Raw genomic sequence first — 15493 nt, forward strand, 5'->3', positions numbered from 1 at the left:
AATAGGAGGCATTTTTTTTTGCTGCAATTGCCATAGGGTAGTTTTTTTTTTTAATAGAGATTGGCATGCCTTCATTGGAAATGTTGAATTTATCTAATCAAATTATCAATCTATTGATTCAACTGTTTGATTTTCAAGAAAAGTGTTATTTTCAAATGTTATATAGTGTGTCCGATATTTCCTATTATGATCTTAACTTCTAAATTCAAAACTACAAAGGAAAATACTATAGTTATAGGTGCATTAGATTATCATCTTATTTGCGTTAGGAAGATTGCAGTGAAACATCCCTTAATTAAGGAAAGTTTGAAGGCTATCTCAAGTCTTTGAATATCCTCAAATAGCTCAGAATCCTACAAATAGCTTAATTTAAAAAAGACTCATCTTCAAACCAATAAGGTAAATTCATCCTTTATTGGACAGTTTTGATGAAACATTCAACAGAAAGTGAGGGTGAATATCTATCAAATGTGAATATATCCTAAAACCAAGTCATTAAAAATTCAAAGCAATGTGATGGCAGCTATGTGATCATAAGGGTAACTCCATTGCCTCATTGGGGTTTTGACTAGAAGAGTTTAATTTTTTTTTTTTAGCAAACTTTTCTGATTTTACTTTTGAAAGGACATGACTGAAACCATAACACTATGAGATCTGCACCTTTAAAATTTTTATTTATTTTGTACATGGTTTAACATTCAAGGTATAAAAGAGTACTCAGTGAAAAATATGTCTTTCTTCTCCCATCCCCCAGCCACCCATTGCCCCCATAAGCAACCATTCCTATTAGATTATTATCAAAAATATCCCATGTCTTTACAAAAATGCACCATATATGTGAATATGGGCTAGGTGTGGTTTTTAAAATTATTTTACATCTGTGATGCTAGGACCCTGTGAAGCCAGAACCTACATCCTATTGCTGACCTCCAGTCCTACTAGCACTTGATTCTTATTGATCCTGGAGTTTCCTCTCTAAACTCAAGTGTATTATTCAGTGTGGTTATTAAAGGGTGAATAGGAGTACTTTTAGAAAAGTGTCTATCTGTCAAGCATAGAGGAGGAAATGAAATTATCTGAGATGCCCACCTCTGGGTGTCAGTGGGCATGTGCCTTTAAGGGTGATTTCACAAGTAATCCAGATGGAGTTGTTAACTATTAGGGAGAAAGTGCTGGAACCTAAGCCTGCTGGGCTCTGTCTTCTATAGGCACTTAGGGATGTTGAGGTCCACTTGGGTTCCCAAAGCTGCAACACATACTCACTTTCAGGAGGCTCGAGAGAAAAGCCCCTTCCTGCATTCACCAAGCCTCAGTGCCCTCATGGGTCTCAGAAGTCTCAGCAGGAAAGGACTGCATAGGTTGGTGTCCAGAAGGATGGAGGGAGTTGAAAATCAGTCAATGGAGCTAGCTACTTTTTAAATTTTGGGAGGAGTGTGAGGTAAGGCAAAATCTGTGACCCAAGGGAGAATTTTAGAATGCACTGATTCTATCCATGGCATTACCCCATCACCTTTATTTATCACCTGTGTTACATAGTCATATGTTTGTTATTGATTCATACCACTAAGATACCTGAGGGCAGGACTATGAGTTATACACCCTGCTGCAGAGCCTAGCAATATCTTCCAACTTGCAATATTCAATGAGTGGATTTAACCTATCAGGAATGAATGCTACAAATCATCACAGACTACAGATGGTTTGAAACTAAACCTTTGTCAGCTCATATCAGCTGTAACTAAATCACAGTACATGTGGCCTTAAGAAATGGAAGTTTACTAATTACTTGTATAGGTCTGGACTCCAAGTCTGTAAGGCAACAAACTGTAAGGCAGCATACTAATGACCAGTTATATGTGTATCTCCTCTGGGGGATTACACAGGGTATCATATAAGGCCTACAACATTAGTTCACTTCCTTATTTCACCTCTCTTCCACCCTCATTCTACTTTGTTCCAGAAAGAATTACCTTTTGCCTCCACTTATGACACTAAGATACTAAGATGTCCCCCACGTAAGCCCCCAAGTCCCTTTTTTCACTCCCACTCCCACTTTTTTGTTTTCCCTCCCACTCTATTGTCTGCTTTCCTCCATCAAATGCCTTCTTCCTCTAAACTGAATATTCCTAAGACTGTGTTTAAAAACTTGATAAACCATTCAGGTCACTGTAGTTCAAGAAATGAACAGTCCCAGCAATTACCTTTTAATAATAATGGTTCAATCTAAAGTCTGTACTGGTGGAAATTTCAGTAGCAGGTAAGTGGGAGAAACCTATCTGGGGCAGGTGAAGACCTCCCATCACACCTCGAAGTAGCTTCTTTTGCTGCCTTTGTATAATAATACAATTGTGAGAAGCCTTGCTGGTATTCAGCTGAATTAGAAGTAAGCCCTCAATGCCAGAGCACTCATTCCTATTTATAAACATGAATGGATCAGGGTCTTCCAAGAACCCGGAACTTGCCTTCAGAGTGAGGGTGTTTTGTGCATCTTGCAAGTGATTCCATTCATTGGTATCAGATAGACTCAACAAAAATCTCAGCTTTTAACTGGATAGGGATGAAACTGTGGAGCAGGTTAGGCACCTCTCTGTGCCTTACTTTCTCACCTGTGCAATGAGGACATTAAAACATACATTCAAGGGTTGCTGGGACAATAAGACAAGATAAGGTATGCAAAACAGTTGGCACCAAGGAAGTACTCAATTCATGGGAGTCACTAGTATCACCGTTGAAAAATTCACTCCTTAGCTGGGAGAACTACAAATGTACAGTCAACAAGGCAAAGCTCTGAGAGCCTGGAGTAAGCATTGAGCCTAAGCTCAGCATGAATGAATAAGCCTGTAAGACTCTCAAAACTCCTTTTATGAACCACTCAATTCAACCACTTCCCTCCCTTCTTGCATTTCTCCAGCAGACCAACACGGCGCTTCTGGTTGGCAGCCCTTATCATAGCATTTACCTTCTCTAAAGACAAAAACAGCACATTCCTTCTTCCTGCTGAATCTGCTTCAAGGCTGTGCCACTGGAAAGGTGTGTGACCCATGCAAAGTTTGCTAAACTTCTCTTGAGCTACAGTCTCTTTATTTGCACAAATGGAGATGATAATCATGCCTGCGTTCCAGGACTGTTTTGAAGACGGAGTAAGATAATGGATGAGAGGCTCCTCAGCTATAGTTGGCCCTCAAGATGAGCTTCATTGCTTCTCCTGTGACCCCATGCATTTGGATGGTTTGAGCAGTGTGTCACACATGGAGGAAAGGCTCTGGAGCAATAACAAATAGTTTGTTGATTTGGTGCTTTGTACACCCAGGCACAAATGGTGGACTTTTAAGGTCATTGCTCTGGCCAGATACTTAACTGGAGTGCTAAGTTATGAGCCCTTGGAACTCAAATCTGATAAGTATTCAGGAAAACTCCTCAGGAGAGATGAAGCTAGTCAATTAGCTGAGTATACCTTCTTCATTTGGCCTACATTTGATGCCAACAGAGCCGGTTGGGCAGTGTGCAATTCTGAGAAATAAGGAGAGGCAGAAGCACCTGTTCTTCCTGTAGTAAAGCCAAAACAAATAAAAAAACCCAAAAATCTCAGGAATATATCAGCACGGTTGGCAAGCACAATAGGGAGGGCTGGAAATGTGCTGCAAAAAACCACATTGCTGGTGAGAGCACTGCTCCCCACTGGTGCTAGAGGGCCTGTCACACTGGCCTCCGATTGGACAAAGGTGAATGGCCAGGGGCTGGGCTCTGCAGAAACTGGGCCCCAGGCACTGAGAATTGAAAACCAACCTAACAAAGCATACCTGTTTCCACTTGTGAGAGATGAAATGATATGGGTTTTGTGATTCACTAACCCACATCCAAGGTGGAACAATTACAAAAGCAAAATGCCTGGCTGCCTTTGGCTACATGAAGGGGGACTGAAACCTGGATGGTTGCGTGCCACTAGCCCTGGGACTGTACCAGCAGGAACTGTCAGGCTTAGATGCTTGTAATTATTTGCTGCATAGTTTTGGTTCTTTCCATTTATTTCTAATTCCCTAAACATGATAGTGATTAGTGGTATAAAAAGAAATTTTTCATTTGTGAACAAACTGTGTAATAAGAATCCAAAAGCAAAAATCTACGAGAGACGAAAATGATAGGAACAGTAACACTGGCTCCAAATATCTTGTGTTGCTAGGGTGAGAATCAATAACGTATGGAGAACACTTTGAAATTTGAGGCACGGTCAAAGTGTAATAACTTTTAAAAAGTTGTGGATTTCTTTTAAAATAGAAATCACATGTGGCTTAGGGAAATCTTCAACCAGAACACAAGCAATGCTTATGGATTCTCACCAAAGTTATCAGGAGGCTGAGGATGAAAGAAGGCTTGGCAAAATACATGTTCAAATGTAAAACAACTTCTCCCCACAGTGGTATTTCATGGAAACCTACTTTACAAAGTGGCCATTGATTGGGACCTTGTCACTGATGCTCCTTTGGAAGCAGACAATGAATTTCACAGAAGGCATGATTATTGTACAATGTGATAGGTAGCTGTGATTATCCAAGCAGCTAGGGCCTTATTCAGTGGCAAAGCATTAAGCGTCCCCAGGAATCTTTCTTCTGTATAGGGAAATGGATGCTATGGAGAATTTATTTTCATGGGTGAATTTGCCCAGCAAATGGTAAATATCTAATAGGAGTGGGAGAATGACACTGATTATTGTTGATGACAGTTCAAAATGAAATATCTTAATGAATCTCATACTGAGATTTAGATCCAGGCATTTGTCCCAGAGTGAAAATTTGTCCCAGATTATGGGTTTCATTATGCAAAGTCAGAACACGAAAGCCCAAACAATGACATAGCCTCACTAAATTGTTCTCTTATAGGATTATTTAGGTGGTGTAAGGGTTGTGGTTACCAGCGTCATATCATAATGCATGTATACAAATGGATTTCATACCAGGGAACTTCACTGGGAAAAAAAGAAGTCAGTATTACTGAAGACGATGAATTTGGTTTCTTTGTAGGTAAAACACTGCTAACATATTTGGTGTACAGGACAGTGCAGTATTTTTATCTAAAAACTCAGAAGCTCTAATCTCAGTTCCAGCTAACCTTATGACATCACTTCATACTTCTGAATTTTATTTCTCAACAATTCCATGATTTTTTGTAAATGGGGAAGCAGAATTGAAAAAGCTTCAAAAACAGCTAAATACCTATAGTCAGAAGCCTGTTTTCTCACCATCTTCCTAATATTCAGGAAACATGCTTAACTTGATTACCAAACCCCAAAGGATAGGAGAATAAGATGACTGGTAAATATGCATTTTTTTCAGTTTCTTCATATGATTATCAGAAATCACTGCCCTTGCCAAAATCCTGCACTTATCAAGGGGTGTTATCTAGAAGAATTTCTCTCATCCTGCTTAATGTGGACCTTAAACATGAATAACATTTGCATGGTCCTAATATGTCCTAGGCTGGAATCAGCAAGCTTTTTTGGTAAAGCACCAGGTAGTAAGTATTTTAGGATTTATGACCATACAGCCTGTGTCATAATTACTCAACACTATCTTGTCACACAAAAACAACTGTAGCTAATGCATAAATATATGAGTGCAGCATGTTCCAAAAATTCATTATCAAAAATAGCCACTGGGCCAGATTTGGCCCATGGGTTATATTTTGCTGACCCCTGTTCTAAGACTGCCTTAATGCCACAGTATCCATCTGCTATCATACATAGATTTAATTGATCCCAAATTCTGATTAACCTATTAATAACTTAGTCAATATTATATAATACATTATGAATCTGTTGTCATACCATACATGAATTTATCTAAACATTTGTTTGATCTATTAATATTTAGACATTATTAATATTACATCATGAATCTTTTGTCATGCCATATATGAAATTTTTAGAGTCGTTATTTATTCTATCAATATTTATAGTCAATAACAAACATACCTTGAGGTAACAAGTATCTTGAGGTAGCTACCTATTGAATAATGTAGCCAGTCCTCTCCCCCTTCCTGAACTCTTTCTGTTCAGAGGGGTTTTACCTAATTATAGTTTTGGGAATAAGCCTGTTTATTCCACCCCTATCTTTCTTGATACTAACCAAGTCCTCTGATAGCTTTTATCTTTTCAGACTGAATAGTTCTGATCTTCATGATTTGTCCTTAAATATCCCTCTCTCCCTCATCTCTTTGATCATTGCATGCCTACATCACTAAGTAGCTTTGGGCTTGGCAAGCCCTTGAAGCATAGTGACTAGGCTGGAACACATTATCTCAGGTTGGTCCCATCATCTCTTCCTAATGATGCTCAGTCGTACCTTTTGACGGCAGCAAGCAATCAACAAAGTAAAAAGTGCGAAAGGAGGGAAGAAACTGAGAAAGCCCAGAGGGTTATGGGAAGAGCAAAATGTTCTACATGAAAAGAAAACATTGACTGTTGCAAAACATTCTGAACAGACTGCTCACGCATTCCATAATTCCTTTAGGTCTTAGCTGTGACCACAGTTAAGCTTTCTGGAGTGTTGGAAAGAGTAAGAACAAAATCAACATTCTGCTTTGCCTAAGAATGATTCTCTAGTAATTCAGAGTAAAGAGCTCTGGTAAGAGTTCATCTCTGATGGACACCAACCATGCAAAGATTTTACACACATTACACTTCTGTGGGATGAGAACATCTGGGAGGTAATTTAGCACAATGGGCTAAATAACTCTGGAATGAGCTATGCTGCCCAGACAGGACTATACTGCTGACCTGGGAAGATCTACCTTTGCATTGAATTCTTTCCCTGTCCTCCGGAGCCAGTGGGCAAAGTTTACCTGAATTTAGTAAGGTCAGTTACAGAGTTTATGTTGTCATTGAAAATCCTGTGCAAAGGCTCAATTATCATTTGTCATAATCATCATTGGAAGTGATCCTAAGAAATTCACTAAACACCCATTTACCAAACCCCTTAGAAACTGCTAAATGCTAGGGAAATAACAGTGAGCAGAATGGGCTCTGCTCGTAGAGCTTACAATATAATGAGGAAGCGTATGTCAATCAAATTCATGTACATTTGTAAGTATGGTTAAGACAACAAAGGAGAGGCATATTATTCTGTAAGAGAGCAAGAAAAGTGCTAATTGATCTGAGATCAAAATGGGAAGGACGTTTTCTCAGCAAAAGCAACAGCACATACAAAGGCACCGAGGCAAGAGAGTGCATGTTAAATGCTGGGGAGTAGAAGAAACACAGTGTGACTGAACCAGGTTGAAACAAAATATGAGAAAAAACTGCAGAATGATAGAGAGAGAGAGAGAGAGAGAGAGAGAGAGAGAGAGAGAGAGAGAGAGAGAGAGAGAGAGAGAGAGGGAGGGAGAGAGGCCAGGCCACACAGGATCTCAAAGAGCAATAAGAAGTCGCTGGGGTGTTTGAAGAAGAGGGATAGCGTGATGTGGTTTGTATTTTTAAAAAGAACCACTCAGATTACTCAGTGAAGAATATTGTGAGAGGTGAGAGTAAATCCCTATAGACCCACTCAGATGTTAAGGCAGTTGATAAGAAAGATAAGCAATGCCAGTAACTAGCCTCGTATGACTTTTCAATTATAGACTGGAAGGTTACCTAAGACCATGTACCACAACACAGTTAAGATGTTTTCCTTTGGGAATATGTGGAAATGAATATTGTACCACACAGCTTGATTGACATCTAATAGTGAGTTTTAATACTTTGGGATCTCAGGCACATGCTTCTGAGAATGAAAAGAGATTTAATTAGCTTTTGTTTAGGAATTCAACAGACATGATTTTCCTTAGTGTCTACTTGGTATTTCCATCTCCATGAATTATTTCCAGCAATAAGCCAACTAATTGGTTTATCCTCCACGTGTGGGCAATTCTGAACAGTGGGTCTTAAGTACCTTATTGGTCTTTCGAGGGTTTTTTTTTTTTTGCCTACCTCTTGACACTCATTTTGCTCAAGGGAAGGCCATTTTATCGATCAATGGAGCCTAAGCAGTTTGATTTTATTTGGTACATTAAAGAGATGGAAGAAAGTAATTTTGTCTAAGAATATAAATGCTTGATATGTAGTATATTGTAGCATGGGTTCCTGCAGTTGGTGAGAGGTTAGAAAAAATGGATTTTTATAAAGGCTTAAAATTTTTATAATCTTTTCCTGGCATTATAGAATGGAATAAAGAAAATGTTATCACCCATAATTCCACCACCCAGAAAAAAAAATCACTATTTATATATCATGTATAATTAATTTTTTCACATGTTTACCAACCTCCATGTTTCTTCTTTAATGAATTAACTTTACATGTCAATTTATCAAGATTTGTATTTTACTCTCAATATTTTCTTAAGTTTCCTTAATATTTCTTAACTTTTAAAAAAATGAACTCTTTATATTTTCAGGATATCAATCTATTTTCTATATTTGTTATAAATATTTTCCCAATTTGATGATTATCTTTTAATTGTGTTTAAAATTTTTTTGACAAATCCATAAGTTTTTTTGGCTTAAGATCTACTAAATTTTTCCTTTGTGATTACTTTTTAGCTATTTACTTAACAAATTCTTATTGAGTGTTATGCGTTAGACCCTAAGCAAGATACAAGGTACAAGATACAAGGTACAAGAGGTAAAACAGCAAACAAGACAGAGATGGCTTTACTTTCTCAGAGTTTGTAGTCTAATGAGGAAAACAGTCAAACAAAACCCAGTCCATTATAATATAGCATATTATAAGCTATGCAAGAGGAAGTACAGGGTGGCATGAGGCACCAAATCTAGACATTGGCATAAGGGAAGGCTTCTGGAAGAAAGCAACCTCCTAGCTGAGAATGAAGAGACAATGGTAATGTGAATTGGCACAGAGGAAACAGCATGTGCAAATGTTCATATTCAATAATCAAAATGCTAAATGTCTTCTGTGCCTAGAGCATGGAGTGTATGTACACATAAGAGGGGTGAAGGGAGAGGTGGTCAAAAGCATGAACAGGAGACCATTGTGGAGGCTGTTGTAGTAGTCCAGGAGAGAGATAATGACAGTGGGCAGAGACTGTGTTAAATAACTCATCTCTTTTCATCGCATAAGCAATGCTTCAGTTACATACACGGTCTGACATTAAGTTCGTGAACTCATCCTAGAAAAAGTGCTACATACCTCAATGCTAAATATTACTATAGTCACCTTCAAAGTACTCCCCTTGGGAAGCTATGCACCAATGACAGTGCCTAGTCCAACCTTCAAAGCAATTTTGGAACTCTTTTTCTGGATTGGCCATCAGAGCTGTCGCTGTATTACCCTTGATGTACTGAATGTCATCAAAATGTCTTCCTTCCAATATTTCCTTTATCTTTGAGTAAAGAAAGAAGTGATTAGAGGCCACATCAGGTGTGTAGGGAGGGTGATCCAATACAGTTATTTGTTTACTGGCTAGAAACTCCCTCACAGACAGTGCCATATTAGCTGGTGCATTGTCGTGATGCAAGAGCCATGAATTGTTGGTGAAAAGTTCAGGTCATCTAACTTTTTCATGCAGTCTTTTCAGCATTTCCAAATAGTAAATTTGGTTAACTGTTTATCCAGTTGGCACAAACTCATAATGAATAATCCCTCTGATATCAAAAAAGGTTAGCAACATCGTTTTGACTCTTGATTTGGACTAATGGAATTTTTTGGTCATGGAGAATTGGCTGACTTCCATTGTGCACTTTGACACTTTGTTTCAGGGTCGTATTGGTACATCCATGTTTCATCACCAGTGATAACATGGCCCAAAACATCGTCTTGCCTCTCCAAAAGTTCTTGGCAAACTTCAACTCTCCTTTGCTTTTGTTGATCGATGAGCTCCTTCGGGATCATTTTTGCACAAACCTTTCTCATGCCAAGATTTCCAGTTAAGATTTTCCTAACTGTTTCTCTATCGATGTTTACTTGATTTGCTATGCTTCTCACAGTCAGCCGATGATTTTGACGCACAATTCGATGAATTTTTACAATGTTTTCATCAGTTCTGCTTGTTTCAGGCTTCCCTGACCTCTCTTCATCAAGTGACACATTCTCTCCCCTCAGAAAAACATTTAATCCTTTTGTACACTGGTTTCTTCACGGCATTATCCCCATAAACTTGGACTAACATGTCCCTGATTTCACTTCCACTCTTGCCAAGTTTAACAAGAAATTGAATGTTCACTTGTTGCTCTGATTCAAGCGCAGACATTCTCCCAGCAGCAAATAAAAACACACAACAATAATGAACGTCACTCAGCAAGACAACGCCACACATTGACACAAACACAACTGTTAGTGGCTGATATAATAAGTGACTGATATAATAATAAGGTTATGAAACCTTACCGAGTTGTTTGTACAGTGCCTCCAATGTAATAATGTGGTAACTTCGCTAACTTAATTGTCAGACCTTCATTGTCATATTGAGTTATTATGCATGTCATACTATCTATTGCAGAATAATTTGTTCAGTTTTATTGTTATGTCAGTTCTTGCATCAGCGCAATGCATATTTTGAGTTTTAGAAAATATTTAAACTAAACTAGTAGAGGATGTATCCTCTCATCACTTTTCATTTTCAAAATTGATCATCTACTCTTGCCAAAGTGCTCTCCTAGATAAACTCTAAAATTATTTTGAAAAATTAGAAAAACATGTGCATATATGTGTGTGTATGTGTAAATATATGTGAATGTGAATGTGTATATATTTATGTATGTGTATAGTATATATATGTATAATATGTGTACACATATATAGATATATATGTGTGTGTGTATATATATATATATATATATATATATATATATATACATACACATACACACACACACACACACACTCACAAGGGGTGCCAAAAAATGTATACACATTTTAAGAGACGTTAACACTTTGGTCAACATTGCTGAAGCAATAGTTTGCCATAATCAGAACTGTCTGGATGCTGATGGTAACCACTTTGAGCATCTCTTGTAATTACAGAAGTCAAATGTGACTTGCATTCATCTATTGAGTATTACAATTTTAATACAGGTTTTGCCTTTATTAAAATGTGTATGCATTTTTTGGCATATATATATATACATTCATGTACTGCATAATGACATGACACTTTGGTCAACAATGGGCTGCATATATGATGATGGTACCATCAAATTATAATGAAGCTGAAACATCCCTATCACCTAGTGACGTCATAGCCATCCTAATATCATAGTGCAATGCATTGATCATGTGTTTGTAGTGATAGTGGTATAAACAAACCTACTGCGCTGCCAGTCATATAAAAGTATAGCACATCTAATTATGTATAATACACAATACTTGATAATGATAATAAACAAACATGTTACTGGTTTATGTATTTGCTGTACTTTTTATCATTATTTTAGAGTATACTCTTTCTACTTATAAAAAAAAAGTTTGCTATAGAACAGTATGCCGTGTTATGCCAGCAGCATCCTCATATGTCTCATGTTTACCACATCACTTGATTGCATTATATTTTCTTGTTCTTGACTTAATCTTGTGTTGATGTGTTCATCATGGCCCCTAAGTGTACAAAATCCACTGCTAACATTGCCACATTAAGTGATTGACCTGGAAATGAAAATAAAAGTGATGAAGGACTAGGGAGGAAAAAGATCAATGATGATGGCTATTGCTTGCCTGTCAGGCATGTCCCATTCCATCATAGCTATGATCTGGAAAAACAAGAATGAAGTTGCATAACAAACTGAAGCTGTTAAAGGATCTGCTTCATTGAAGCAATAAGACAAACAAAAATTTGTGAAGGACCTATCTCAGACATGGAAAAACTTCAAATGATCTGAACTGAAGACCAGACACAAAGCATATCCCTCTCAGCACAATGATGATCACAGCCAAAGCTAAAAGTTTCTTTGCAATGTTGAAATAAAGGCGGGGCCCGAATGTGATGTTGAATTTACTGCTAGCTCTGGGTGGTTTAAACGATTCAAGAATCATTATTCGTTACATAATGTAAAAGTGAGTGGTGAGTCTATGAGTGTTGATGTGAAGGCAGCTGAAGAATTTTTGGAAACTCTATATAAGCTGATCATGGAGGAAAACTCTTGCCAGAGCAAATATTCAATATGAATGAAATCTTTCTATCCCGAAAACAGATGCCTGAAAGGACTTTCATCCATAAGGAGACCAAGTCAATGACAGGTTTTAGGCTTTTAAGGATAGGATAACAGTCTTGCTTAGGGACTATATTAAAGGCTACAAATTAAAACCCTTTGTGATCTGGCATAGTGAGAACCCAGGGCCTTCAAAAGTATCAATAAGTACACACTGCTAATATACTACAGGAGAAATAAGAAGTTAAGGATGACCCAGCTCCTCTTCCAAGATGCCCTCCTGAATTGCTATGCCAGCAACGAGAAGCACTGTTTGGAGAATAACATACCTTTCAGATTTTGCTTATTGATAATAAGGCTCCCGGAACCACCTTTTTATTGATTATCTTTATCCCAATATCAAAGTGGTATTTGTCCCTTCACATACTACCTCTTTGAGACAGCTAATGGATCAATTAGTTATAGCAGCTTTTAAGACGTACTACCTGAGAAGGACCTCTTCCGAGGCTATTGCTACAACTGAGGAAGACACTGATGCTATTCTGGAAGGATTACAACATCTACAACTGCATCAAAAACCTTGCTTGGGCTTGAGGTGATGTCACCAAAAAGTGTGTGAATGGCATCTGGAAGAAGACACTCAAAAGGTTCATTTATGACGTCAAAGGATTTGGCAAGGATGAGGAGGTTGCAAAAATCAACAAGGCTGTGGCTGAGGTTGAGAACACTTTAGCCTGGGTGTGGGTGAGGGTCACTGAGGAGCTTCTACAATAGAAGTGGTTCCTGAGGAACTGACTAATGATAATAAGTAGTTGTGGGAACTGGAACAGGAACACATAGCTGAAGAAGAGGCAAGAGAAAAGAAAACTGCAGGCGAAGAATAAGAACCCCAGGGAAACTCATAATGAAAGGTTTACCAGAAGCTTTAGCAGACTGCAATAAGCTCCTTAAAAAGCTTGAAAACGTATACCCCAACACCAAAAGCTTTTTAGTAATAGAGAGGAATATTCATGGTACAACATCTGTTTATAAGCAAATCTGTGATGAAAAAACAAACTACATATTTCTGCAAAGAGTGATACCTCTTCAATAAGCTCCTCAGGCAGGTCCTTCAGGAGGAATTCCAGAAGAAGGCAGTGTTTACCATAGGAGATGACAGTTCCATGCACGTTAGAGCCCCTGAAGACTTTCCAATGGAACAAGTTGTGGAGGCAGAAGACAGAGATATCAGTGATCCTGACCCTGTGTAGGCCTAAAGTATGTGTTTGTGTCTTAGTTTTTAACAAAAAAAGTTTAAAAAGTAGAAAAACGTTTTTAAAATTTAAAAACAGGAAAAACATTAACAATAAAGGTGTAGAGAAAGAAAATATTTTGTACATCTGTACAATGTGTTTGTGTTTTAAGCTAAGTGTTATTACAAGAGTCAAAAAATGATTTTTAAAAAGCTTACAGGGAGGGCTGAGTGGTGCGTTGGTTAAGAATTGGCTTGGGACACCAGCTCTGAGCAGTAGGGACCTGGTTCGGATCCCACATGAGGGCCAGTTATGCTGTGCCCTCTACAGCTAAGATGGTGAACAGCAGCTCAACCTGGAGCTGGGCAACGGCATAGGCTGCAGTGGGGCTGGCCGGCAGCTGGCATGAGCCACTGTGAGCCATAGTGAGTGGCTGTTCAATGGCCGGCGAGCGACTGCTTCACCCGGGAAGAACGCAATGATAATACCAACATGGGCAAGTGAAGCAATGAACTCCACAACTAGACTGAAGATCAAAAGGACAGCAACTTGTCTGTTCCCCTTTCCTGATTCCTCAATAAAAAATTTTTTTTTAAAGTTTATAAAGTAAAATGTTACAGTAAGCTAAGGTTAATTTATTATTGAATAAAAAATGTTATTTTATAAATTTAGTGTAGCCTAAGTGTGCAGTGTTTATAAAGTCTGCAGTTGTAGGCAGTGATGTCCCAGGCCTTCACATTCACTCACCACTCACTCACTGCCTCACCCAGAGCAACTTCCAGTCCTGTAAGCTTCATTCATTCGTGGCCTATACAGGTGTGCCATTTTTATCTTTTATACTGTATTTTTATTGTACATTTTCTATGTTTAGATACACAAATATTTACCATTGCATTATAATTGCCTACAGTATTCAATATAGCAACATGCTGTACAGGTTTGTAGCCAAGGAGCAGTAGGTTATACCATCTAGTCTAGGTGTGTAGTGGGCTAGGCCATCCAGGTTTGTGTAAGCACACTCGGTGATATTCGCACAATAATGAAATAGCCAACGACTCATTTCCCAGGACATATCCCTGTTGTTAAGTGACTCATGACTGCACATACACACACACACACACAAAATCTCCTATTAGTAATCTGGTTAGGAGTGGGTTAAAACTATAGATCAGTATGGGGAAAAAATGGCAATCTTTTTAATATTGAATAAGCCCAGCAAGAAGCATTGAATATCTCCCCACTTACTTTAATTTTTTTTATATTTCTGGTCAAAACATTATACTTTTATTCATACATAAGGGTTCCTGCACATTTTTTGTTAGGGCTATTCTTACGTATTTTATAGTTTTAGTTTCTCATTATAAATGGATCTTTTTTTCTGTACCTTCTCGCTGATATTGCTGGAAAATAGGGAAATTACTAATGTGTGTATGTTTTCTTTCTATCTGACTATTTAACTCATTATAATTAATTATGAGTTTTTAGTTGATTGTGAGTTTGTAAACATAATTATGATGTCTGTAAATAATTTTCCTTTTTGCAATAGTTGCACCTAATTTATATTTGACATCTTTCAGCATTCATTATAACTTCTATTAAATAATAATGAAAGTAGTGAGTATCCTGTCTTAATATAAATTTTAAGGAGAATGCCTCTTTGTCTAACATTTTTCAGAGTGTATTCTGTGAGAGCTAATAAAATAAACTTGGGAAATGCTACAAATGAAATCCACTCTCCCAGGGATTTATAATTCATAGTAATATATTAGAGTCTGAACTCTATAGTAATAAAACTAGTGCAACTGAGTTTATCCCAGAATTTCTAAAATGCATTTGACCACAGAAGTATTTTTCTCTTATTTGGAAATTTACATCAGTTTGACAGTCAAAATTATATTAATTTGATCTTACTTTTTACAATATTTTGTGCACCTTTGTCTCTATCTTTTGCCATATTAGAGCCTGATTTTGCTATTATTATTTCTAATGATTTAGAAGATAGTGACCCTCCTTTTTTTTTCTACAAGTGATTGTAGTTAAGATTTTTCAAAACACTTCTACCAATATTTTATACTTACCAAAGTCAAAGACATGACGATCTACTTTTCTAATCAAATTTAGAAATGAAATT

This window comes from Hipposideros armiger, unplaced genomic scaffold, assembly GCF_001890085.2.
Source record: "Hipposideros armiger isolate ML-2016 unplaced genomic scaffold, ASM189008v1 scaffold_117, whole genome shotgun sequence".
NCBI classification, from domain to species: Eukaryota; Metazoa; Chordata; class Mammalia; order Chiroptera; family Hipposideridae; genus Hipposideros; species Hipposideros armiger.